The sequence below is a fragment of the Myotis brandtii genome, unplaced genomic scaffold, assembly GCF_000412655.1.
Source record: "Myotis brandtii unplaced genomic scaffold, ASM41265v1 scaffold151, whole genome shotgun sequence".
Classification (NCBI taxonomy): Eukaryota; Metazoa; Chordata; class Mammalia; order Chiroptera; family Vespertilionidae; genus Myotis; species Myotis brandtii.
The window spans coordinates 1,212,583-1,240,373 of record NW_005355461.1 but is presented as its reverse complement, the minus strand read 5'-3'; the positions used below and the strand labels follow the sequence as shown (position 1 = coordinate 1,240,373).

The 27,791-nt window shown below is 42.8% G+C and overlaps 1 long non-coding RNA gene across 2 annotated transcripts in view; it reads left to right on the top strand.

The window, feature by feature from the left end:
- The window catches only part of LOC106725268, a 23,580-nt gene extending 3,475 nt beyond the window's left edge, over window positions 1-20,105 (top strand). Inside the window, exons 2-4 of one of the 2 annotated variants that reach the window (XR_001361135.1) lie at window positions 8,497-8,500; window positions 16,664-16,672; window positions 20,095-20,105. This is a non-coding gene — a long non-coding RNA (uncharacterized LOC106725268). Of the gene's footprint in view, window positions 1-8,493; window positions 8,501-16,663; window positions 16,673-20,094 lie in introns of both variants that reach the window. The other variant, XR_001361134.1, reaches the window with a different exon arrangement.
- The last annotated feature ends 7,686 nt before the right edge of the window (window positions 20,106-27,791 follow it).

Sequence of the window (27,791 nt, the reverse complement as noted above, 5' to 3'; positions counted from 1 at the left end):
TTAAGTGTTTACAATCAGATTGCTTGGAAACTAGAGAAATGTCTATTGAAACAGTGAATTCAAAGCATATGTGAAGTATGCTAGAGGAAGAGGAACTCGTAATACTAGATTTTGAAGTATAGGATAGTGTGTGTGTGTGTGTGTGTGTGTGTGTGTGTGTGTGTGTGTATTGTTTCCTTGAATTCTGAGATTATGTGACCTTTCTTGACCTCTTGTAGGAGGCCAGTATCTTCCCTCTGGAGAGTTGCTAACAAAAATGCTCTCTTGGCATTATCCTGATGATTAAAGGCTGATGTCCTTGTTTGACTTATTACATCTGTTTCCAGGCCATTTTACCTCAATAAATACACTCAGCTGAAGCGTTTATGACCATTAATATTGTATGCTTTTTCCATAGTGCTTTTTCTTAAAACAGTATCTGCTTTGGGAAATCAGTATGTGATTACCATTTTGACTGTTTCAGTAAAAAAACAACTTTTTAAAAAAATATTTTTATTGATTTCAGAGAGGAAGGGAGAGGGATATATAGAAACATCAATGATGAGAGAGAATCATTGACTGGCTGCCTCCTGTACGCCCCCTACTGGTGGGGGGGGGCGGATTGAGCCCGCAACCCTGGCATGTGCCCTTGGCCAGAATTGAACCTGGGACCCTTCAGTCTGCAGACCGATACTCTATCAACTGAGCCAAACCAGCTAGGGCAAAACACACAACTTCTTAATAGATTCATAATTTTTCTACCTTGATTCCCTCCTAATGCTATCATAATGATTTTTAAAAAATATTTCTTTCCACTTTAGTTGGAACATGGTAAGAAGAAGTAGACCAGAAGTTCCTGTCCTGGATGAGGAGCTAGGAGGCTTATTTTTATTTGCCTCTGTTGATTTTTATCAATACAAGTCTAGACAAAGAGCAACTAACAGAATCCCTTCACAGGATTGAAAGATAGAAAAGTAAACAAAATAAAACAAAAATATACATTTCTCAAGAAGCAATTTTGAATATCAGTTTATTTTTTAAGCCTTTAGCAGGGGTGGGGAACCTTTTTTCTGCCAAGATCCATTTGGATACTTATAACATCATTCGTGGGCCATACAAAATTATCAACTGAAAAATTAGCCTGCTATATTTGGTCAAACATTTAATTAACTCACCCCTAATGCCTTGGCAGGGCCAGACCAAATGATACTTGCCGGCCTTATATGGCCCATGGTCTGAAGTATCTCCTCCCCCCTTAAAGATACCTAATGCCTGTTTCTCAAAGTGGCAGCAGCCAGTTTAAATAATAAATTTGTGATAATTGGCTTCCAAATCAAGCTTTTTAATTGCTGGAAATGGGTGTTTTTTATGGATGATGTGTTAAGCATGCTGAGAAAGTTCTAGAAGTTCTGGAGGGTAGGAGTCCCAGGTCAAGGTGCTAGCCACTTCAGTTCTTGGGGAAGCCTTCTTGGCTTCTTGCTGAGTCCTCACATGGCCTTTCCTCTGTGACACCAGAGAAAGACTTCTGGTGTCTCTTCCTCTTATAAGGACAGGGATCTCATTGGATTAGGGCCCAACTCTTATGACCTCATTTAGCCATAATTCTTCCATAAAGACCCTATCTTCAAATACAGTCACATTGAGGTGTAGGGCTTTAACCTATGTATTTTGAGGGAACACACCTGGAAGTGAGTTGTTTTTTCTGTCCCACCTTTAAAATTTTCATGAAAGGGCTTTGACTGGCCTAGGATCCATTAACTGAAAGGTACCATTATTGGCCCAACTTGTTTCAGAGCTTACTTCTTGCCAATATATGGCTTCTACTTAAGGAGCTAATGCTCTGAAAAGTTTTCATATGTTAAATATATAGTATTATAAACATATAATATTATACGTCTAAAAACACTGCATGCGCTCAATGTGTTCAGTGAAGTGTGAGTAGTAAGTGTTAAACATACATAAAGGTTATGGTTCTTTTTTTTTTTTTTAAGAATAACATATAGAAAATATCCTAGAAGAAGAGAGAAAAGAGTAAATTGCAGAATATCCTGTTCAAGGTTTTAGTGTCAGGAGAAATAGAAATTCTGAAATATAAGGGATCTGAAATTCATGTTGTTTTGGCATCTGAAGAATAATTGCAGCATTTCTTGATTTTTTTTTTATGGGGTGCTATTGAGGGCAGGAGGAGGTATGATTGGAGAAATTCAGAAGAATTTCTTAGGCAGTTGCATTTAAGATGGACCAGAGTGGAGATAAAATGGCTTCTGAGGAGGATGTTTTACTTAACTAAGCAAGATTTTAAAATATTCGGGGAAGTGAATTGTCCTCTTGAGTAAGAGTAAGGGTTTCAGGAGGTGCTAACAAGGCTCTACTTAATAATAACCTAATGTCGCCCGGCCGGTGTGGCTTAGTGGTTGAGCGTCGATCTATGAACCAAGAGGTCATGGTTCAATTCCCAGTCAGGTCACATGCCCTAGACTCAATCCCATGAGCATTCCTGGTTAGGGCACATGCCCAGGTTGTGGGCTCGATCCCCAGTAGGAGGCAGCCAATCAATGATGCTTATCATTGATGTTTCTATCTCTCCCTCTCCCTCTCTGAAATTAATAAAATATATTTTAGAAAAAAATAACAACAATAACCTAATATCTTCTAAGTTATGTTTTGAGTGAGAAATGGAATATCTGCTGCAAAGAGAGCAGAATTAAGAGAAGAATGGGTAAATTTGTAAATGGTCTGATGCATTATTCTTAGATTTCTACTTTCAATAATAAGGAAAAAGAAAAACTGATGATAGAAATGATCTAGGACTAGACGTTATAATTTTCAGTTGCAGCATTTATCTTCAAGAAGTGAACCCAACCTCTACAGGTAAGAATATGAGAATGGCCCTAGCTGGTTTGGCTCAGTGGATAGAGCATCAGCCAGTGGACTGAAGGGTCCCAGGTTCGATTCCAGTCAAGGGCACATGCCTGGGTTGTGGGCTTGATCCCCATTAGGGGACGTGCAGGAGTCAGCCAATCAATGATTTTAATCATTGATGTTTCTATCTCTTTCCCTCTCCCTTTCTCGCTGAAATCAATAAAGATATATTTAAAAAAATATGAGAATGGTGGAACAGAGAAGAGCTGCTCAGGAGACATGAAGTGGTTAATGCTATGTTGTGCTAATTATGCTGAAGTTCACAGGAACCTGGGAACCAGTTAAGGTCAATTTACATTAGTGTCCAAGTAACCATGATTCTGACTCCTACCTACCCTCGCACAAACACTGCTATCCTTCAAGGTGTCCTAATTCATTTTTGTGAGTCATCAGTACATCATATATGCCCAGGAACATGATTTTCCATATTCCCTTCTTCCCTTCTTGTCAAACTGCTTCACCAACACCAAGAGAAATCAACTCCACCAGGCACAGCTCTGTCCAAGATTCTGTCTTTGCATACTCCCAAGCCTACTTCCTCTGTGTCCCAGGGCAGAACTGGTTTGTATGAGGAAAAGGGGAGCACTTTTCTTTCATGTATTCATTCAACAAACATTGAAATGCTTACTATGAACCTGGGAAGGTTCTCGGCTCTGAGGTGTATGTATATCCATAAATAAGACAGACAAAATCCCCGCTCTCAGTGTTACATCCTCAGCTCTGCTCCCTCAGCAAGACCTTGAGACAGCAGTTTTGGAAGTGAGAGTCTTGCTAAGATTTTGGTGAAGATGGCTGTTGCAGCTTTGGGCTTCTGCTAGCATGTCTCCCTTAAGAACCTCATGTGCCACAAAAGAAGCAATAGTGTTTAGGCACACAATGTCCCAACCCATGCTTAGAAAATAAATGACATTTTTGTTTTGTTGATGGAACAAAAAAGTATTCAAAGCTTTAACTCTGCCTGCTGCATTTTCAACGTTTCACATGGTTCTAGAGCAGCAATTTTCAACCTTTTTCACCTCACTGCACACACAAACTAATTACTAAAATTCTACAGCATACCAAAAATATAAATTTTTTGCCAATCTGAAAAAAATAGATATAATATTGACTTATTCACACTGGGCGGCTATTGTTGTGTTGGCTGTTGTCATTTTTTACATGACAATCTAAAGCAGTGGTTCTCAACCTTCCTAATGCAGTGACCTTTTAATACAGTTCTTCATGTTGTGGTGACCCCCAACCATAAAATTATTTTTGTTGCTACTTCATAACTGTAATTTTGCTACTTTTATGAATCGTAATGTAAATAACTGATATGCAAGATGTATTTTCATTGTGACAAATTGAACATAATTAAAGCATAGTGATTAATCACAAAAGCAATATGTAATTAGATATGTGTTTTCCGATGGTCTTAGGCAACCCCTGTGAAAGGGTCGTTCGACCCCCAAAGGGGTCGAAACCCACAGGTTGAGAACCGCTGATCTAAAGGAAAAGAGTCAGTGCCCCTGGCTAAATAGTCTGGTATTGCATGTCTCACAAGTGCCTGTGGCCCAGCAGTGTGCCATGGCACAGCAGGTGAACATCGCTGTTCTAGAGCCTCAGCTTTGTCCTTGAATAGTCACTTGGCCTTTTGTGAGGAGCTTCCCAGAACAAGTTAAGAGCTTGTCCCCAAAGGTGGACCTAAGTTGCCACCTCTTGCAAAACAGAAAACAGTTCTGCTTTCGACATGACACGGATTTTTGGCATTTGATGCGTGCATCAAGATTTCAAAGTTTTTAGGACCATGTTTCAGTTAGATTCAAATTCAGGGAATTGTGACTTCCTTCTTCCCTTTCCATCTCTACAAGGAATGGCAGCCTGGGGACAGGAACTGGCCCTTCCATGAGCCAGGGGAAGGTCTACTTTTCCTTTTCCCTCATCTTTCAGGTCATTGCCTTTTTTAAAAAAAAATAATTTTTAAAAAATATATTTCATTGATTTTTTACAGAGTGGAAGGGAGAGGGATAGAGAGTTAGAAACATCGATGAGAGAGAAACATCTATCAGCTGCCTCCCGCACACCTCCTACTGGGGATGTGCCCGCAACCAAGGTACACACCCTTGACCAGAATCGAACCTGGGACCCCTCAGTCCACAGGCCAATGCTCTATCCACTGAGCCAAACCGGTTAGGGCAGGTCATTGCCTTTTCACAGTGCATTGTGATAAAAGGCTTAGACCCATAGGATGTGATACTGTTATGGTAGGGTAGCGTTTTCCTGGAAGGGAAAAACAAGGAAATAAAGACTTTACTTAAAATGGCTCAACTTGAAATCAATGTTCACAAATCAACCCAGATTCAGTAGCAATTTGTTGATGGAGTGTTTCCATTTCTTTTTCTGTACCCCCTTGAGAATTTGAGAGATGCTGTTAGGGGCCAAGGCACCACTAGGGGGTAGTATTGGGTAGGGAGAAGGAAAATTTCACATTCACTTATTACCATAAAATTAATTATTTCAGGAAACTTAAATTTAAAATATCAGCTGTAGCCAATCAGAAGTTATCACCTCTAAATTCCTATAACACTGATCACATGTATAGGCGATAACACCTACTGAGGGAAAGACTATTATTCATAATGAGCACGTAAGTGTACCATGCCTTATCTGTCATTACGATTGAAGCATCACTTTTAATGTCCCTACCAATCTATCATTGCCTCTCACTGAGTGCTTGACAAGTGTTAGGCATTCTTATTACTGTTATAATGTTAGTCATTGTTATTTCATAGTAGAGGCTTATTCTGACCACTTGTTTGGTTTAGTTTAGGAGTAAGAAACACTGAAACTCATAGAGTCTAACACCTTTTGGTGGACTTGTTTGGCTCTTAGGGTAACTACACCTTGTCCTTTCAGCATGATGCACACGAGGGAGGCACTATTGGCAAGCACTGTGCAGCACAGAAATCTGAGGGGGACCCCCAAAATTCCTAGTTTTATTTTAATGATGATGGCCTTAACATCTGAAGAGCAATGTACTGTACTTGCTAACTCTTTTTTGAAGTTACAGGACCCACCTTCTTAAGCTAGCTTTAACATGCCTTTCTTCTCATTTAAAGAATACTTAAAATTTGGGGACAGGAATAATATTTTTAAAAAACTTTAATTTTGAAATTCAAGTCAGGGAAAATTAGAAAAAAGAGTGTAATCAACAGTTGCTTCTGATACCATCTGTATCAGAAAATTGTTATAATCTTGCACATATGCTTTATCTGTGTGTTTCTGTTCACTAAGCCATTTTGAATTATAGACTTTATGAAATTTCACTCCAAAATACTTCAGCACATTATCCAATGTAACATAGTAGCATGAACACATTATTTCCCAATATACTGGCCATATATTCAATTGCCTCAACTAACCCCCCCAAACATCTCTGTTTTGTATTTTTTTTTCAAGTCAGGCTCTTACCACAGACCAGGTACTATATCTGTTTGTTATAACCAAGGCTCTTACAAGCTGAATCAATGCTCCTCCTTCCATTTTCTTTTGTCAATTTGTGAAGACATTAGGTCGGTTATCTTATAGCATGACCCTAACCCCTGTGCACTTGAACTTCATTGTAACTACAGTGCTCAGTGTTGAAAGTGGGGAGCACCATCTGACGAGTGGTGCTGGGAGTCTTCATGAGATACTTATGGATTTCCTTTGTTTACAGCTTCAATATTGATGTAAATGTTACATGGTCACAAAATAGGATTGTGACATATCTATTTATTTTTAAAAAAATATTGATTTCAGAGAGGAAGAGAGAGGGAGAGAGAGATAGAAACATCAATGATGAGAGAGAATCATTGACCGGCTGTCTCCTGCACGCCCCCCACTGGGGACGGAGCCCGCAACCTGGGCATGTGCCCTTGGCCAGAATCAAAACTGGGACCCTTTAGTCCACAGGCCGACACTCTATCCACTGAGCCAAACCAGCTAGGGCGGATTGTGACATTTATTTCACAATTCCCTATATTATCTCTTTTCCTTTGCTATCATGTTTTTAAGATTTTCACAAACCTTTTTCTCTTGAGATTGACCATCCAGTCATCTTCCACACATGCTTCTTATTCAGAGTTTGCCCTCTACTAGGCAGAATATCATAAAATCAAAGCGGCAGGGGATTTCACCTGGGCTCACCTGATAAAATGGTCCAGACCATGGTTATGGCAAATCGAGATTCTACATTGTGTCTTAAAATTGGTGTTAATGTTATTTTGTAGAATACAATTTTTATAAGTAGGAATGCTTTTAGCAATGTTTCTAATTTAAGAAAAAAAAACCTATACCATAGTGATTTGTTATTGATAACTAGATTGGCAAAGTCAAAGGTCAGTGGACCAGTTGTCCAAGATGGGTGGATAAAATAAACCTTCCTTGGAAAACAGAGTTTACAACTCACCATGAACAGTTTCCTGCAACACTTCAGCAAATGCAGCTTCTAAAAACAAATATTTATAACATCAAGGTTACAAGTAGAAGTCGTAAAAACTAGTTAGACAAATTTTTGACGATTACTGGAAAACTCTTTCCTTACCTTAGTCACAGAGTTAAATAGAAATTCAATTTTGTGATGACAAAATACAGAATAAGCATAGATTTTATTTTTATTGTACTTTATTTTATTTTATTTTATTTTATACAAAGCGAGTTGTAAAACTTGTGTTTGTATTCTCAAATGTACTTACAAAGATAACTTCTTTAAATCTCCCTCAACATTTCCTGCTTAAAACAAAAACAAAACAAAAGAACACAAAATAAATTTAATATAAATTAAAACTGAATCAAAGATATTTGGAACTTGAATAATTTATTTCCACGTAGTGGACTCTGTGTCCTAAAGTGAGCACCATTGAATTCCTTTCCTCCTACCAATATGTATAAAATGCATAAGGTTCTCTTTCTTCCTAAATAGTTAAACTGTGTCTGGAAACTTTATTTATTTATTTATTTTTGTGTGAAATTGTTTTGAGGAATACACATTACTCCAGGCTCTCATTTGAATTTTTTATTCAAAGGAAGTTTGGTCAGTTTGATTGATACTGAGTGGAGAGGCATTGGGGAGTAAGGGGGGGTGGATTCAGGGTCGGGGGGAGAGAGAGAGAGAGAGAGAGAGAGAAAGAGGATTCCAGATGCTCATCCTTTCTGCTATGTGGACAAAACAATAAAAAATCAATCCTCTACCTTAAGAGGGATAAAAGAACAGGCAGCTCAGAATTGCCTACCAAGATAGGCATTCCTTCCACACTGCCCTGCCTACTTTTTGTTTCTCTGCTCTTGTCCATTGGACATATCTAATAGCCTGGTAGCTTTGGGCCAAGTTGGTGTAGGACAACCTTCTCCATTGCTAGTTGGATATCTGCATTTCCCTTCTTCTTTGGAGACTCAAATGTGTGAGAGAAAATAAGGTTCATAGGTTTATTGGTTTGAAACATTGGTTATGAGAGTCTTTGTCTTAGCTGCATTGATTTTGGCTTTATCAAAATAACTAGGAGTTAACTAAAGTCCTAGTCCCTTTTCACAAAGACCATGAACACTCCCTCTAAATAGTTAATCTTGGGGAAGGAGGTCTGTGGAATGAGAGTGGGAATTAACCGCAGGGAGAATGATGGGAGATGGGGGACTGGAGGTTCAGACAACTATTGAAAGCAAGCTCTGTGGACTCACAGGTAAATAAAGGGTGGCCCAGCTGAGTAGATGACAGGAGGGCCAACCTTTAAGGGATATGTGGTGGCTTAAAATATATCCACCATCAATGGTGAGCAAAAGGGGACATCTGTAATACTTTCAACGATAAAAGTAAAAATAATATATCCACCAATTCTTTGACACTTCTACAATCAAGAGGTGGAGTTTGTGTTCCCTCCCCTTGAACCTGGGAGGTCTTATGGCTGCCTTGATGAACCAAGGTAGCTCGTGGGACACTCGCGCATGAAGCTTCAGCTGCCATGTAAAAAGTCACCTGAGGTCACCAAGTGGGGAGACCGCCTAGAGAGAAAGAGAGAGAAATGTCCAAGGAGCCCCAGCTGTTCTAGCCTGCAGATGTGTGAGTGGTTCCAGCCCAGGTGCCAGATCTGAGTGAAGCAGCCTCCAAGATGACCTAGTCCCAGCCACTGCCTGGAGGCAACTGCATACACTCCAAGTGAGAACTGCTCCGCTGAGTTCATGCAGCCCAAATCAGGGAGCAAAAGAAATAACTATTATTATTTTAAGCCATGTTTAGGGGTAATTTTTTAAAAATATGTTTTTATTGATTTCAGAGAGAGGAAGGGAGAGGGAGAGAGAGAAAGAGAGAGAGAGAGAGAGAGAGAGAGAGAGAGAGAGAGAAGAGAGAGAAACATCTATTGGTTGCTTTCTGCACACTCCCTACTAGGGATCGAGCCTGCAACTGGGGCTTGTGCCCTGACTGGGAATTGAACCGTGACCTCCTGGTACATGGGATGATGCTCAACTAATTGAGCCATACCAGCTGGGCGGGGTACTTTTTTTAATGTAGGAATAGATAATTGAAATATGGCACTAGAACCATGGTCGGCAAACTGCGGCTCACAAGCCACATGCGGCTCTTTGGCCCCTTGAGTGTGGCTCTTCCACAAAATACCACGTGTGGGTGCGCGTTCAGTGCGATTGAAACTTCGTGGCCCATGTGCAGAAGTCGGTTTTCGGCCTGGGCGAGTCTATTTTTAAGAAGTACTGTTGCCCTAACCGGTTTGGCTCAATGGATAGAGCGTCAGCCTGCGGACTGGAGGGTCCCAGGTTCGATTCCGGTCAAGGGCATGTACCTTGGTTGCGGGCACATCCCCAGGGGAGAGTGTGCAGGAGGCAGCTGATCGATGTTTCTCTGTCATCGATGTTTCTAACTCTCTATCTCTCTCCCTTCCTCTCTGTAAAAAATCAATAAAATATATTTAAAAAACAAAAAAAAGAAGTACTGTTGATATTTGGCTCTGTTGACTAATGAGTTTGCCGACCACTGCACTAGAACATTACAGAATACATTGGAAGGATGATGCGAATAAATTCAAGTTCTCTCATGAAAATTCTGGGAAAATGCAAAAAAAATCCATTTGTTTCTGAAGTGGCTGGTGCCCTTGTGCGGCAACTAGTTAAAAAGCACTTCTCTCTAGCATGTGTATCTCTGCTGTGTATTTGTGTGAAAAGCAAGGGAATGAATGTCATTTCCCTTTACCGGGGATGGCTTAGGGGAAGTTGGAACTGTAGGGGAGGAAAAATAACTTTCCCTCTACCCTTCTGAGTTCTTGTCTGAAATCTCTATAATAAAAGGCAGAATAACAGAGAGAAACAAATAAGTTTATTAATATATTTACCTTATGTATACATGGAAGATACCCAGGGGGAAATTATTAGCTTCCTGAGGTGGCTTAGAATTTAGGCTTAAAATACCATACTAACAGGGAAAGGGGAGGGGAGATTTAGGACTCTTAGGGAGAGTAAATGATTTTTAAGAAAGATAAACAGGCCCTTAGAAGAATAAATGGGAGGTATGATAGTTTGTGACGAGTTTTATCTGGGTATGGTATCTAAAAGACTTCTAGTCTATTCTCCTGTGACAAGAGCCAATCTTCCTGATGATGAAACTCCCAGATGAGATTTATGATAATTGAATTCCTTTTGGAGGATCTGTCTTTAGACAGAAAAGGTGTACAGTATTCAGAGAAAGCCTCTCCCTGCATTTGTTGTTTCTCATGTGCACGCAGCTCAAACATCAGTACATGGAAGCAGCATATCTTGGGGCGGCTTGTCCTGAAATCCTACAGCCACATTTTGGGATGACATATTCTGCTGCCCTGAGGACCAGAGGCATAAGGGCAATCTGGGCAAAGCTTTCCTCCTTGGTGAGAAGAGAATCAGGAGGATGAAGGCTTCCCTTCCAACCTCTGGGTGCACTTGTGTGAGGGGCTGATGCTTGGCATCCACCTTGCAACCAGGAGAGGACAGAACCAACTCCTGACTCTGCAGAGGGGAGAGATGGGAAACCACCAGTTATATCTTCATTTTGCTGCTGAATTCACTGACTTGGAATGCTAGCCACTAGACTTCTTGCTAGATAATAAATGTGCTTACTGTTTAAATTCCTCTTAGTAAGATTTTCTGTTGTTTAGAGCCCCAAACATAACTGATGCACATGACATCATGTTGCTTCCAAGGAATGAATGATAAAAGCATTTTTTAAAAGCCTTTAGAGCAGTGGTTCTCAACCTTCTGGCCCTTTAAATACAGTTCCTCATGTTGTGACCCAACCATAAAATTATTTTCGTTGCTACTTCATAACTGTAATGTTGCTACTGTTATGAATCATAATGTAAATATCTGATATGCAGGATGGTCTTAGGCGACCCCTGTGAAAGGGTCGTTCGACCGCCAAAGGGGTCGTGACCCACAGGTTGAGAACTGCTGCTTTAGAGTATCTCCCAAGAGGTTACCTTCCAAAAGTCCCAAAGGAAGCTCAGCAGAGAATGAGCACTTAACAAAAGCAAGGACTATTTTGCTGTTTTTTCCCCTTCTCAGGACACTGTTAGCAAGTAGAAGTAAATCAGTGAATGAATCTTTTGTTCCTTCTGTTCTGCAAATTTCTTGTGTAGAAGGAAATGATTTGGAATCCAAAAGTGAAGTATGAAATGCTATGTCAGATTGTTACTTTTAGAATTTGGTAACCAAAAGTCAGGGGTTGAAATAAGATTCTTCCCTGTCTGTTTTTAACATTCCAGGATGGCCAGTGGTTATGGGCTGAATTATGTCTTCCCCAAGTTCATATGTTGAAGCTCTATCCCCCCACCCAGTACCTCAGAATGTCACCAAATTTTGGAAATAGTGCCTTACAGAGTTAATTAAATTATAGTGGGGTCCATAGGGTGGGCCCTAATCCAATATACTTGGTGTCCTTATAAGAAGAGGAGATTGGAAGCCAGCCAGTGAGTCTGCTGACCTGAATTTCTCTGCAGAAATTCAGAGAAAGCTGGCAATAGTAAAGCCATGTTACAAGCGTTAAAGACATGGAAGTCATTAAGGTCCCTGAAAATGGCTATAAGAAAAGAAAGAAATAAAAAAGAAGAGGAAATTAGGATACAGAGAACACCACCACTTAGGTCACACACAGAGAGACAACCATGTGAACACATAGTGGGAAGGCAGCCGTCTGCAAGCCAAGGAGAGAGGCCTCAGAAGAAACCAAACCTTCAACATTCTGATCTTGGACTTCCAGCCATTAGAACTGTGAGAAAATAAATTTCCATCATTTAAGTCATCCAGTCTGCCATATTTTGTTTGGAAGCCCTGGCAAACATAATACAACAGGTGTATGGCATTTGACTTCTGGTGATGTAGGTTACATTTTTTTTCATCGCTAATAAATGAAGGGATGAAAAAATTGCAACTCAAGAAACATTCCCAAGTAAGTTAAAGTGCTATGTTATATCCAGTGTCACTTCTTCTGAAGAGCATAGCATTCTCATTAGGTCATCAACTTCCTACCACCGATATTGTGTGCTGAATAGATATTTACAAATTATGGTTTTCAGGTGGCATGAAATTATTTGGCTTCCAGTTTGCCCACAGGTCTCAATCTAACCTTGGAAAGAATAAGCAACTTGGAAAGGAGAATGAGAGAAGGATTATTCTTGGAAGGAGACCTTGGAGCTACTTCCTGTGATAATGAGGTCTTTGGAAGGAGAAGAGATGGAATAAAATCTGAGTTATTGATTTTAGACCATGCTCAGCTGTGAGACAAAGATGTCATAAACATTGCTAACACTTTACACCTATTAGTGGATAAGGAAACACTTGAAAGATTTTACTTTTGCTGAGAGTGCCCAAAAGGTAAATTCATTTCTTAAAGTGGTCCAAGTTCTATTGGATTGACTCCTTTTTAAGGTTGTTTGGAAGCAAATTTGTTTCCTTTGTATAATAATTAAGGTGATTAAGTCTTTGGCCTCATTATAAATTCAGTTCTCAGAACAGTTTGTTCCTAAGTAAATTGCAATGCTGTTTTCTATTTAATTTTCTAGAAAAATGAAATCCAATGGAAATGTCCTCACTAGTATTTATTTGTTATTACATTGCAATTAATGGAAATATATAGTTATTACTCTCCCCCCGCCCCAGGGTATTTTGATGCTATGGAAATTACTCAGGATGTTTTCTAATAAAATAAAATAACAGAGCAACAATCTTATCTAGGTTTTCTCAGGTTTGTCTTGCAAAATTAGCCATCAGGATATATCTACCAAAATAGAACACTACATATACAACAAAATGGTAATCCTTGAACTGTGGTTCACAGCAAAAGGTGCACAGAAAGCTGAACAGAAAGTATTTTCTCACCCAGTTTTTAGTGACATTCTTGGCTATAAAAACCTGAATTTATAAAAGAAAGTAATTCTTGTTGACATATTGCTGTGCAAATTTGGGAGAGACTACTGGATAAACACCGGAAAAGGCAACTAATTTTGTTTTGTTACCAAGAATGGAGCCAATTTGTTAAAAAATGTGCCTGGTTATAATAAATTAATGATCAACAATTAGAAAATAAACATCTATACAAATAGAACTTTTTACTTGGAAAGTTTTGGCACTGTCATGTGCAGGAATACAAACATTAACCTTTGCAAACGAGGAAAGAATTCACACAAAAAACTGCAGTTAGTAGAGGCAGAACCCCCGAGGCACCTTTGACAAGCCACCTGCCCTAGAAGCTTTAAGGAAGGCCTCAGAGACAGAATTTAATGGAATAAAAAATATTTTAAAAAGAAAACACACCTCTACCAAAGACATTTCCCCCATTTTAGAAATACAAGTTGTTCCCTCCAAAATGTATACACATTTTAACCGCTGATAGCTCAATTTTGAAAATGAAATGTATTTTAATATACACTGCTTTTATAATTATTCACAGTGTGTGTATACATTTTGGGGGGGGGACACTCTACATATTATTAAATGCTATTTGCTTTTGTATAGCATTATTGTACCAAATTCACCTCCTTATTTTTAACTAGCTTACCAAGACTATATATAAGTGAACATCTGCATGAGGGGTCAGGAGAGGGGGCGAAGATTAGATTCAATTACTATCTCTTTTGCTGCTATAAAGTTTTATGGCTTCATGACAAAAAGCCAATATTTATCTAGCGCTTACTCTGCCAGGAACTGACTTTAGTACTTTGTAAAATAATCTGCAATGCTCCAGGGTTATACTGGATAAAAAAAAAAGAAATTAAAAAATGGCTCTAAATCAGAAGAAAATTTTGATAAGTAAGTTCTAGAGTTCATGTTTTAACTAGAAAATGCCTTATCTTTATGGCCCCAGTACTCTGAGGGATAGGGGATCTCATCTTTGATTCAGGGACTCCTGATTATCCCACAGTACCCATTCTTTTCATCTCTAGCAGCTGGCACTTCGCTGCTTAGAATAAAGACTGCATTTCTCATCATTCTTTCCAGCTAGGTATGGCCATGTGACTAAGTTCTGGCCAATGGAATAGAAGTAGAAATATTATGGAGTAACTTGCAGGCACCTGCTTTATGAGGCGACATAAATGCTTTTGTTAGATGATCAGATTGCACTATTTCTGTTGCCTCTTTGGGAAGAGACTTTTGTACTATGAAGGAACCCATTATGCTAAATAATATCTGTATGTCCCACAATAATACAGTATGACAGACAACCAGATGTTTGTGCGTTTCATATTTTTTAAAAAGGTGAAAAAAATAGGAAGAAGAAAGTTGAAGTCAAGCTATTAAATCAATAAATTGAAGTAAACAGATAGGACATGAAGTATTAAAGAAGTAGATATTAGAAATGGAACAGATCACAAAAGTCTGTGTTGATCTTTGAGTCACTGAAGAATTGATAGATCACTATGCTAAAGCAAAGAATGCATGTTCTTATATGTAGCAGTCCTGTTTGTTTATGAATTCAGTTTTCTGAATTATCAAGGTCATCTATACTTGCTTAGAAAGAACAACTCACATTTTAATATGTCTCACTTCCATGACATTTATTTTCTGACATAGTGTCTAAATTTTGTTGTTAATCCTCACCTGAGGATACGCTTTTATTAAAAACTGATTTTAAGAGAGAGAAAGAAACATCAATTGGTTGCCTCCCGTACAGGTCCTGACCAGGTATTGAACTCCCGAGCTAGGTGTGTGTCCTGACTAGGAATTGAACCTGCAACCTTTTGGTATATGGGACAACACTCCAACCAACTGAACCACCTGGCCAGGGCTCATATTGTCTAAAATTTCTCCTATCCATTATAGGATTCATTTTCAAAACTAGAGTGGATCCATTAAAACCTCCTCTCTCTCTCTCTCTCTCTCTCTCTCTCTCTCTCTCTCTCTCCTTTTCACTTCCGTAGGTAAGGATTTCCTTCTCTCCTATCTGGCTAAGATTGCCAGTATCTTGGCTCAGCTCAAGTGTCTCTCTGGGAGTCCATCCTTCCCAGAAACTGGATTTAGACACTCCACTGTGGCTCCAGCCCACAGTGCGTATCTCCACCAATGCACTTATTCCTCAGTGCAGTGGCTTTGTCTCCCCCTCTCTCCTCTGCTGCACTATAAGCTCCTTGAAGTCAGGGACTATATCCTTCATCTCTGTATTTCTAGATCCTAGCAAAGATGCATAAATTATTTTTTAAACATTTTTTTTCAGACTTGAGATTCAAAAAATCTCAAACACATTTTTCTTTAATACACTTTAAAGTTAAATTTACTGAGGAGTAACACATATATAGTGAAATTAACTTTAAAAATTGTACAGTTTGGCCCTAGCAGGTTTGGTTCAGTGGATAGAGCGTCAGCCTGTGGACTGGAGGGTCTAGAGTTCAATTCTGGTCAAGGGCACATGCCTGGGTTGCAAGCTTGATCCCCAATAGGGGGTGTGCAGGAGGCAGCTGATCAATGATTCTCTCTCATCATTAATGTTTCTATCGCTCTCTCCCTTCCTCTCTGAAATCAATAAACATATATTTTAAAAAATTGTACAGTTTGATGAATTTTGGCAAATGTGTAAAGTCCTGTAACCACACCACAATAATGATATAGGACATTTCCATCACCCCGCAAGTTCTACTAGTATTTGCTCCTTTGCGTGCAATCTCCTACTCCATCCCTAGCCCCTGGAGACCACTGCTCTAACTTCTGTCTCTATAGCTTTGCCAGTGCTAGACTGTCATATAAATGGAATCATATGTGGTGTATATTCCTTTGTGTCTACCTTTTCCCATGGAGCATAGTAGTCTGAATTCCATTCATGCTGCACATATAGTTTTTACCTATTCATATCTAAGTAGTATTATGTCTAAGTAGTTTCCTATTCTTATATGCATGGTCTAAAAGTATTTATCCATTTGATGGACATTATAGTTGTTTTCAGTTTTTGACTATTATGGATAATGCTACTATAAACATTCATCTACAGGTCTATGAACATATATCTTCATTTTTCCAGGATAAATATATAGGAGTGGGATTCTGGGTTGTATGGTAAGTATGGTTTGACTCTAATAATAAAATGCTCACCTTTTACAAAGCAATTGTACTAATTTATACTCTACCAGCAGTGTATGCATTTTTTCAGTTTATTAGTGCTTTTAAAATGACTATCAAAGTCTACTTGTATTAGATTTTTGCTTTTGTACTTGTCAGATATTACTAAGGTAAAAAAAATAAATGGATAGGTGCTCAGAGGTTTAGCTTATTTTGGATGCTAGAGTAGAAAAATGTTGAATAAGACCCATTCCTCCCCAAACAATTCACCCACTGTTTTAGTTAGCAATACTTGAAATGCCTTCTTGGCAGTGTCATTCCATGCCCCGCCCCCAATACTATGTTAGAATTCAAAGGCCCCGGGAAGCTGATCTGATAGGGTCACTCTATCAAGGCTTATCAGGACCATTTTGCAAAGGTCTAGCTAAGAGTCGGGTGGGGGAGCCACTCTGAGAATGGACAGTCCCAGTCCAGGGACGAGCATAAGACAGGAGGAACAGACTGCCCTGCCGAGGGAGAGAACAGCAAATGGCCAGCAACCAGGTGGGAAGGGGCCTTGAGCAAGAAGCCCGTTACTCCTCCGCCAGCTGTAGCTGTAGATCTGGATCTGAGAGCGAGTGGTGCCACTTTCTAGCCATGTAGCTTTAAGCAAGTCATGTAACCTCCTGTTTACACATCAGCATTTTATTTTTTTGTCTGGGATGCTGAGGAAATAATATTAACTCTACCAGGGTCAAATGATTGTTGTGGGCATTGCATTGAGACATATTGTGAAGTGCAATATACATACTTCATGAAGGTCCTTTTTCATTCGGTCAATTTTTAAATTGTGTTTCTGCCCTTTAATTCTCTTCTGTCAAGTCTTCTTTTGACTTTTACTCTATACCTACTGTGTCAGTGGTGTCCCCTTTCAGATTCATTTAATCTCTTTCCCTGCCGCTTTAAAACACCCTACCCACTTTAGGGCAGGTAATCTGTGCCACTTTCATAAATCCCTTTCCACTCCAGTTCATCTTAGACCCAGAGAACAAAATTGTGAGGTTTTAGATGCGACTGGGACATGCCGTTCAGGTTCTGTGATATGTCAAAAAACACTCAAATTGCATTTTGATGAACTCAAAGTGGGGTTCTAGGAAACCTGAGATGCTAGAAGGAGCCTTCTTCATTTTTGAGGGGATATAGTTATCCTTCTGTGACTTTTCTGCTGTCTCTAAGACAAGCACAAGCATCTTTTTGCAAGAGAAGTTCAGTCATAGTCATTTATAAAACGCCTACATTTTCCTGGAAATGTTCCTATATCCCCTTTCTATTTATAACTGCATTTGTTTTGCCTTCTCTGTGTTCCAGCATAATGTTTGTTTATAAAAAAGATGTCATGTAATCCTTCCAATGCCCCCTACGATAGGAGAGATGAAATGAAATTTTAATGGGGTAAATGGCTCTCCAGGGAAAACACATGTCTCTGCAATGATGTCATCAGATGATGGTTCCATGGCCCCATTGTTCTCTGGGGACCTGCTGTTTCCATCAGCCGTCTAGCTCACTGGATGGTTTTTCTTTCAAGTAAAGCCATCTCAGAATTATGCTAAGTGTGAGGGCCAGGAGTGAAGAGGAGCTAAGGAATTTCTGAAGACAGCTGTCCGTGCAAAGGAGATTCCTTTGTACTTGGCAGCTAGTTCTCCAGACCGAATGGCATGAGTCAAAGTTTCAATTAAAGTCTTGTTAAGTCTAATGTCAGTTACTATTTGACACCTTGAATAGGGCTTGGCTTGCTTTTTAGCTACCAAGTGCCCAGCACAGATGTCCACTGGAATGCTATCTGTCAGTGGTAGAGTCTGCTGGCCATCCTCCATCATCCCTTCTCTCCTTCCTCAGAATCATAGAGCATTGGCGTTTTAGATGGGCACATGGGTGACCAGAATAAACTACACTGTCATGCCACCTTTGCAGCTAGATGTGCCCATGTGACTAAATTCTGGCCAATGAGATATAATCACAATCATCAAAGAGCAGCTTGTGGGAACCTTCCTCAGAAGACGACAAAGATCACCATGTGACCTGCCCCCCCGCCCCGCCCCAATCTTTTTGTTTGTCCTCTGCTTTTTCCTTCTGGATGACATTTTTAGGTCATGTCTTAAGCTGGAGCAACCAACTTGGACCGTGCGGTACCTTGAAATAGAGGCTGCCTCTGTGGAGTAATGAGATGGAGGGAACTTGAGAGTCTGAGGACCCCATGGAGCAAAGCCACTGTATCAGCTACAGATGACCTACCTCTGACTTTCATGACTGTTTTAGTCCCTTGTATGTCTGATCTCTGTTGCTAAAAGCAGAGCACGCCTGATGCAGTCAGTTGCCAGTTGTAAGCACTTTCGTGGCCGTGGCAATGTTCTCACCGATTCCCAGAGGTGGCCTCTGGGAGAAGGAGTCCATTGTGCTGGGTCTTTCCTTTCAGCTGCACTCAGAACACTGCTCTGGTGCTGCTTTCGTACCTGCAGCAAGTAGCGGGGCTGCCTCCCCATCTTACTCTCTCCAGAGCAGGAATCAATGTCTCGAGGCATCTCATCTCCTTATTAGCATCTCTGTCAGCTGTATTGTTATGTGCTAAGTGGGCCAGGTACATGTAGTTGCATATGTCACCCCCTATTTGTGGCCAGTTTTGTTTTGCTCTAATTTTAAAATAAGGAAGATCCAGATATATTGTGAAAGGTGGCAGCCTCCCACTGCTTTTGTCCAATTTCCTTCTTGAGACAATGAGGCAATGAGTCCTAACACGGTTTGCAAAATTAATGACAGGCCCAGGAATAGGATACCCAGAATAGTGGACAGAAGACCAACCAGGCAGCGGGTATCTGGAGTCTAGTCCTGGCACTGCTGATAGAAACATGACATCTACTTAACAGCTCTGGTTCTCAGGTTTTATAAATGAAAAATGTAGAAGCAGTTTACAGGATTTCTAAGATTTGTTTTAGTCCCATCACTCTGATGATTCCTATCCTCAATAGATGAGACCTATCTTACAGTTTTATTTCTTTGTCTGAAATTATTCAATGAATCTGTTAAATATAAATACAGTAGAAAAAGTATCATCAATATTTTCATCAGAAGAAACAAAGCATATTTTTCTCATTTTTGGATGTATGTTTTAGCATCAACATTAGTAAGAAAAGAAATAAATAGCATCTTGAGTGCTTTGGCAAGTAAAACTGTACCATGCTTTTGTCTGATTTAACTTTAAGGCCAATGGCAACAATGAACCAGATTCCCTCCAGCTGAAACCCAGAAATGGGAGTCCTGAAGGCTCAGGGCTCTTCCACTTACCAGCTCCAGGACCCTGGATGATCCCTGTACCCCCAGTTTGCTGGTTTCCTCATAATGATTTTCCTTACTACTGCTGGCAAGACTGAACCCAAATGTAAACACCCATTTCGACCATTGACTTGAGGATCAGCCCTGAAGGTGTTAGTCCTTCTTCCAGCTCTAGACGATCCTTCTCAATCTTCCCAGTGGCTTTTGAGTTCCCAGCAACCCTTAGCACAGACTTCATGGATAGCAAAGAGGGCTTGGCTTCGATGAGTTTGTGTCAACCCTCATTGGCCATCAGGATTATCCAGGCCCCACCCCGGGATCAGATTTAAATGGTCTAAGGGTGGTGCTCAGACCCCAGTACAGATGTTTTCCGGTCTCCCTGAGCGATTCTTTTGTGTAGGCAGGGCTTGCACGACTCATTGGCTTAGTCCTCCCAGGGTCACCTCAAGCCACCTGGTGGCCTTGCAGGGGGCAGAGGTGGGAGGAATATCACTGAGCCAACCGCAGAGCCCACACAATGGCCATATTGTGGAAGCCCGTTACTCATCAGCTGAGACCACCTGGAAGAGCATCAGGCCATGCTAAAAAATGCCAAACCAGACACATGGCCATATTGTGGAAGCCCGTTACTCATCAGCTGAGACCACCTTAGCTCCAGTGTGAAAATCTGAAAGAGCATCAGGCCACGCTAAAAAATGCCAAACCAGACATGCAGCTTCATTCTCCTAGGTTGTAATAAAAGCAGCAAAGGCACAAGACTTCATGGGAAAAAGCTTGGTTTTCTAACTACTTCCCTGCTGTAAACACGGCCTCACGTGTTCCTAACAGAGATTAGAACCTTTTATTATGGGGGCAGTTCATGGTTTTGTTCCAAGCTCTCGCTACCAAGAAAAAAGAAAAAAAAGTAAAGATAAGAAGCCATTTGATAAATAAAACTATACTTATACTTTTTTTAAAATAAAAAACTAGACCATGTGTGAGAGTTGAAATGATTTTCCTAATTTAAACAATGAGTGAGGACTTGATGTACTTTCAGCCTGAGGAGTCCAACACTTAGGCAGCAGATAGACAGGGGGAGGACGGGGAAAATTGTTTAAGCATTTCCCAGATGCTTTCTGTATCACATGCAGTGTTATGTCCTCAGCCACCCAAGAACAAGCTTGCAGGAGGGCCAAGGAACAACAACAATGCTGTCATTTTCCCTTTGCATAACTGCTGGTGGCAAATGTGCAAATGTGACTCTTCAGTTGTGTTTTAGTTTGCAACCCCCCGCCCCCCCCCCAAAGTACATCTCTCTCTCTCTCTTAAAAAATCGGTATTTCAATCTGAGATGCTATTTTAATTTTATTAATATAATAGGAAGTTACCAATACATTTTCTTTATTAGGAAAAAAACACCCCCCTAGGATTTTGATCATATAATAAGGCAATAAAGCCATTTTGTCACATACCCTTAAGACTGGCTTGCCTGCCCACTTCCCTCATTTTCCCCATGGTGTCATCATTCTCTCAGTCATGAATTTGCTCAGTCATCTTCAGCTATTTTCCCATCCTTCCTTTCTAAAGCCAGTCATCTTCCTGCTTTCATGCCACCGTTATCGGACCCTCTGTGTCCCCTACCTGGACTCTGGCACAGAATCTCCCTGTGTCCTTGCTTGCAGGCTGTCGTGTCCCAGAGACACAATTGGTTGGGACTGGGAATTGAACCTTCAACCCAAGTACGTGCCCCTGACAGGGAGTTGAACCCTTGACCCTTCAGTGCATGGGCCAATGCTCTAACCACTTAACACCAGCCAGGGCAACAAGCATTTATTTTAATGGAGTAAAAAGACCATGGACTTAGATGGCAGAGAGCTCTGAGTTCGGGTCCTGATTCCAAACTTACCAGCAAATCACTTGACTTCTCAGAGCCTCAAGTCCTTATCTATAGCAAGACAATTAAATTTCATGGGCTGTTGTACGTAAAATGCCATGTGCAGTGTCTGGAATCCATTCTGTAAATTATCATATTTAGAGGATGAAATTCCAGAAACTCAGCCACTTCCAGGTTCCATAGCTAGTCCAGTTGTGTTCACAAACTTTCTGCTGAAACAACTCTGCTTTATTTATTGCCCAAGACATTTCCTGTCCTCTGCTACACTTCCCAACTTCTCATTTTGAATCTTGGGCTTAGAATGCCCGCTCCTAGTCCTTCAGGAGTCTTCCTCCTCTGGAAATTCTTGGGGAACCACTTTCACATACGGGGCTTTCTCCCTCCCACGAACGCCCAACAGCTCTTACTGGTGGGAGACATTTTTCCACAGATCTCTCACGTTTCTGCACGTCTTGTGAGCAGAGACACTTACTGTTTTTGTCCCAGATGTCCTCTTCTAGGGGATCTGCAGACTAGCAGCCTTGGAGGACAGAGATAATTTCTCCCTCCGGAGCAAAGGGCAAGTCTGTTTACTGCCCACGCTAACAAAGAGAATGTTTCTTTTCAGGGCAAAAGTCAAGCAGGCTAACTGTCCTTATAAAAGGCTTGGGCTCCCCAAGCTCAGATTCCATTCCTGTCATGCAACTCACTGTGTATGCAAGGGTCACCGGGCGCTCTCTGCATCACGCTGTGGGAATTGGGGAACCGGCACAAATGATGGTACTCTGGCTACTGCTACTGCTGTGAGTCATGCAGTCCTATGTCTCTGGTTCCTTTTGTGATCTGCCAGCATTCATGAAGCTGTACCATGTTAACTTATTAGCTTGCAAGTAGAATAACATTTCAGACCTTTCAGAGCTCCTGATAACTATTATTGTTGTTGTTATTGTTATTTGGTTGTCATCTCTCCTAAATATATTTTTATAACAATCTCCGCTCCCTCCTCCCCCTCAATTGGTTTGTGGAGAGATTGGTTTATAGTGAAATTGGTGTGTGGAGAAATTGATTTTTTCCCTGTGGAATGTTCTGAATGGTGGATTGAGATGACTGCTTCCTGCGTTTCTCTCTACCATGTATTTCCCCCCATGTTATTTTTCACATTGGTCTTTCAGCTTTCAATTACACAGTCTCCACATCTCAAATCATTTGACTTTTGCTTATGTTTACTTCTGGTCACTGTACACAGTGGGATGGGATTCTTTTGATTTGCCTTAAAAAAAAACCCTCCCCAATTTTTTTAGGGAACATCAAGACTAGAGTAATAGCATTTGCTGAATTAATCCTCAAGATAAAAATGACTTCACAATGAGTCTGATCAATTAATGGCCATCCTTCCCCTCTTCCCCACCAGAGTGCGCACTCCACACTGGATTTCGGAGCATTCCAAAGTCTGGGATCTTGTCTGCTTTGAATGCCTGGATGCCAGTGCTCCATAAATGCCGCTGAATTAACTAGTGAGTGTATAAGAACACATTGTCAAGGGAGCCTTGGTCTGGTTACACTTCATCTGACACAGGCGCTCCAACGGAGAACAATGAAACCTCTTTTCATAGTTCCTATGGCTATGATTTCATCATGACTGCACTGCAGAGTCGTAGGTAGTAAGTTTGAAGACCAAGATCAAATCTTGAAAAATGAATTCCTATGAGTTTTCACATTTTCCACAAGCCTGAAAGTGTATGTCAGTGTACACATACCAACTCCTGACACAGAGCAGTGCCTGACTAGATATTCTGGACCTGTGCTACATTCACAGTTACAACGTAAATACATTCCAAGTCCCCTGCAGTGGTAAGTCTGACTTGAGCAGTATTGAATCTTAAAGAAACGAAGGGAGAAATAGCAGAGGGTTGCCTTCTTAACTCGTAACTGAATTTCTTTCCTTTTGTCTTTGACCCTTTGCTCCAGGAAGTCAGAGCTCACTGAATGATCAACTCCTAGCAGCACCTGACTTTCATGAAATCTAAATCGTTTATCCTAAGAAGGTGTTTTATTTAGATGCAATGTTTTTTAAAGCTTCATAGCTTTTCATGCCACCACAGCATTTGAGGTCACAGAAGACGTGAGCTGGCCACCTTGCCTAGCAGGACAAATAGGATGCAGTTACAGTTTTCTGCCACAGTTGCTCACACTCTGATGGGAGAGGTAGTTTCTGTTCAGGTGAGAAGACCTGGATGGAAGCCTGTGGGTGCCACTGAAATGGTCCTTTTAAAAGAATCAGAATCAGTCAAGAAGGCAGAGGGAGTGCCCTGCACCCCTCTTCCTTCCTTAGGGATGGCTTTGGTGTCTGGATTCCTCAGCGTTGCTAGGGCAGAGAGACTAGTTGCCTATTGCTTCTCGCTTTTAATGTTAAAACACTTGAAAGAGATTTAAGTGGTGCATGTGAAGTTGCTTCAGGTGCCCCATGTATTACTTAGAGTTTTGAGGGCAAAGCCTCCTCTTGTCTTTGTATCAATTGCTCTGAGCTTGGCACTGCACAGGCAGATACAAGGTGATCTTTACATGTGTTTTCCTTGCCTAGCATGCAGGGACCTATGGGAGAGGATTCAGATGCAGTGTTTCTGGCTCTTGCTGGTCACTGCCTCTCTGCCCGAGAAATAGGGCTGGTGGCACGACCTCCTCTCTTTACATTCTTATGGCAAAGGGATTGTGAGGGCTTTCTTCATGTGGCACCCTTAAAGCCCACTCTTCCTACAGCCCACGCGCAGCCCCAGGTGCCGAACAATCAGGGCACATTGAGACCAGGTTATCTCTCTCCCTCCCCACAAGGCCCATCAGCAAGAACATCAAGGGAAGCACTCTCCCCGGTCGCTAGGAACGCTGACCCCAAGCAAACCCAAGCAAACCCAGGAGGGGGCCACTTTTGCTTTTTTAGAAGGTGAGGGCCCTGCTGTAATCTAAACTAGCACCTCTTCCCTCCTCTACCCCTGACCAGAACCTCACGGCAACCATGGGGCAGTCATTTCTATAGGCGGTTAATTAATGGGCACAAGAAAAGTTTATGTCACTTTTCCACTGGTTCTTCTATCCTGTTACCTCTGTCAGTCCTGGGAATCAGATGGATCAATGACACACTTTGCAAAAACTCGCAACTGTTCACTTCCAGGCTGTGACTTTGACCTCCGACTCCAGAGCTCGCGCTGACCGCTAGATCGCGCTGTTGGACAAGAAATCGGAAGCTCTGGACCCGCCGGGAACCCAGGAATCGGAGGGAGAAGAGGTGGGAGTAGTAGCGAGGGTTAATGAGGGGGGTAGATCCCAGGATATAACCCCAGGAATGAGAGCCAAACTGGATCAATGCAGCCATCTCTGCCTCAGTTGATAAATATCATCTTTTACTTTTTTCTCCAAACTTTAACAGATTACAAGGGGTATTAAGAACTGGACGCACTACTGAAGAGCACAGGCTGGAAAGAGAGCCTACACATTTTTGACACATTTGTCGGTTTACCAGACTGGATGTTCAGTTTAAGGGCCCCAAGAGTAGAAACAATGCAGACGTCATGGGGGGAGGCCCCCGAAGGCGCCCCTTTGGATGCATTTGCGTGTCCCCTGGGGATGGATGTGTTGAGATGAGCTTGTGGCTATGCATCTGTGCACTCCCCGACCCAGGCGTCCCCTCCCTCCCCCTCCTCTCATCCTACTCTGGAAACTTTGTGTAGGAATCCTTTTTCTGAGGGCCAGAGGGCGTTTGCAGCCAGGGGTTTATATTACCTACATTCCTTTGTAGCAACTATTTGCAAATGCATTGCATCTAAGTATGTGAGCAAGAATGCCTTGAACAAGAGAGGACGGCCGTGCGGGTCCCTAGCACTCTGCTCCGGTTTGGAGAGCGGTGCAAAGTGCGTGCTCGTGGGGACAGAAGCCTCTTGCACCCAGTTTGCCTTCTTCAGCCTCACTGACAGGAGGCAGCGCCCTCGGCTCCCCGGAGGTTGACTCACACCAGCACTCCCGGCTGATAGATGCATTTGCAGCTCTCAAACAGCAGGGAACTCTTTTTAAACCAAGAATATCAACACCCACTGTTACATTGCTCCCTAGTCAACATCACTATCACAAATTTTAAAAAAGTGCGACAAGGTAGAAAAGGCGCGCGCGCGCGCACTCATATACACATACCTCCCCCCCCCCCCCGCCCCCCACCTGGGCTAAATGCAAATCCCAGCCAGCCTAGGCCGACGGGCAGTTGTCTTTCTCTAGACCCGGGGCGGGGGAGTCGTGTCCCGGGTAGTTCCAGGCCGCCGAGCGGGCCAGGACAGCCGCGGGTGCGGTGGAGCCCTACTGGGTGCCAGGAAGGCGCTGCCGGGACTTCTCCACTCAACTTCGTCCCGGAGGCTGCCGTCCGCTCATAGGCATCTGGGGGAGGGGAGTGAAGTGGAATGTTCGGGTGTGGAGCAGCCGGGGTGCTCGCTACAGGCCAGGAGGGGACTCATTGGTGTTGCGGCGACCGCCGTGCGCCCCGCTGTGCGCGGGGAGGTGCTCCTGGCCAGGACGCGCTCGCGCTGGGGGTGTGCGCCGGACAGCCGAGCTGTGAGAGTTGGAAAAGGAAAAAGACTGCGCTGTGCGTGTGTGGGCTCTTTGTGCGAGCTGCCCAGCTGGACTTCGAGTGGGCTGTGTGTACTCGGGGAATGTGCAAAGGCGGCGAGTTCCACTTCCCCCCATGCCAGCCTTCTCTCTGGCGTTTCTGCCTGTGGCTGGAGGCAGCCTAAGCGTGGGGCGGAGGGCAGGGGGCCGCCCTGCAAGTTCCTGTCGTTCTAAAGCAAGTTCGGAGAGGATCACGCTCGAAGGAGGGAAGGCCAAGTTAGCAGACGTCACATCAAACAGGGAAGAGAGGTTTACGTTGGCCACCAGACCTCCACTGTATTGCAGCCGGTGAATTACACGGACGCCCTCCCGCGTTCCCCGTGGCGCCACCTCCCCCATCCCCGGTGGCTCGTCCTTGAAGGGAGAACCCCTGGGCTTCCAGAGGCCAAAGGGCGCAGGGCTGGTGCTGCGCGCACAGACGTGCGTAACGTGAACCTCTCCCGAAGCGCTTTTCAGATGCCACAATGTAAGAGCCCGCGCTTCCTCCCGTGCGTCTAGTACAAGTTGGCAGCCCCGACTGCCAGGCTCCCCGCTCAGGGCCAAGGGGTGGAGTGGAGCGGAGAGGAGGCGGCGAGCTGGAGATGCTGCTGGCGGGATGTCAGCCCCACATTGGGCTCCCGTCTCCCCAGCAGTGGGGGGAAACTTACTTCCCTTCTGTGCCTTGACCCCACGGGGTTTCAAGGACAGAGCGTTTGGTCCGAATCCTCCACGCGGGGCCAGGCTTTGCTCTGACCCGAGTGCGCACTTTCCACAGTGGATGGAACTAGTTCCCGAACGGCTTCCTCTTAGGGGGGCCCTGGGGTTTCATAGCGTTGGTCGCCCTCTCTCTAAGCTCATTCCAAGCCTCTCAGTTCCGTCCTTAAGTATCAGGGGAGAGGGAGAGACAAGACTGGGAAAGCCATCCCGTCGCGGGCGGCTGTCCGGGTTTCCAATCGCCGCTCCGAGACTGAAAAAGACAGAAGGCGAGCCGCGTGCACAGACAGTTAGTTAATGGAAACCCTGTAAATCGGTTTTAAGTGCACCCAGGACGGAGTGGGAGGAAGGTGTAGATGGGGATGATGAGGGATGGGGCTAGGATGTTGTGGGGTCGGTCACACATCCTCGCAGTTTTGAAAACGAGAGTCGCTGCTCTCCCTCCCATTGTTCTTAATTTAGAAAAATAAATTCATTAAAGGAAATCGCACGCACAGGGGAAACCCGAGCTCCCCAGCCCGCCCCGAGCGGAGGCGTGCGCGGCTTCCCTTGGCAGTGAACCCGGCCACTGCTACTACCGCGATCGCCACCTCACGCCGAAGGAATGCTCGAAGTATGCACACGTTCCCAAAAGTAGACCTCCTTCACCGCCGGAGGAGCATACATCACCCCGTGGCAGCCGTCCACCTTCCCAGGCGTTTCGTAACCGAGTAAACTGAGAGCTGGGAACAGCCCTCTATTAAGTAGCCCGCGGCGTGGAGCCTCTTCCCACTCGACGAAGGCGAGCCGCCCCAGACGCGTCCGCGCGCCGGCAGCTGCGCTCCCCTCCCTGGCCGTCTCCGCCGGTTCTGTTTTTGCT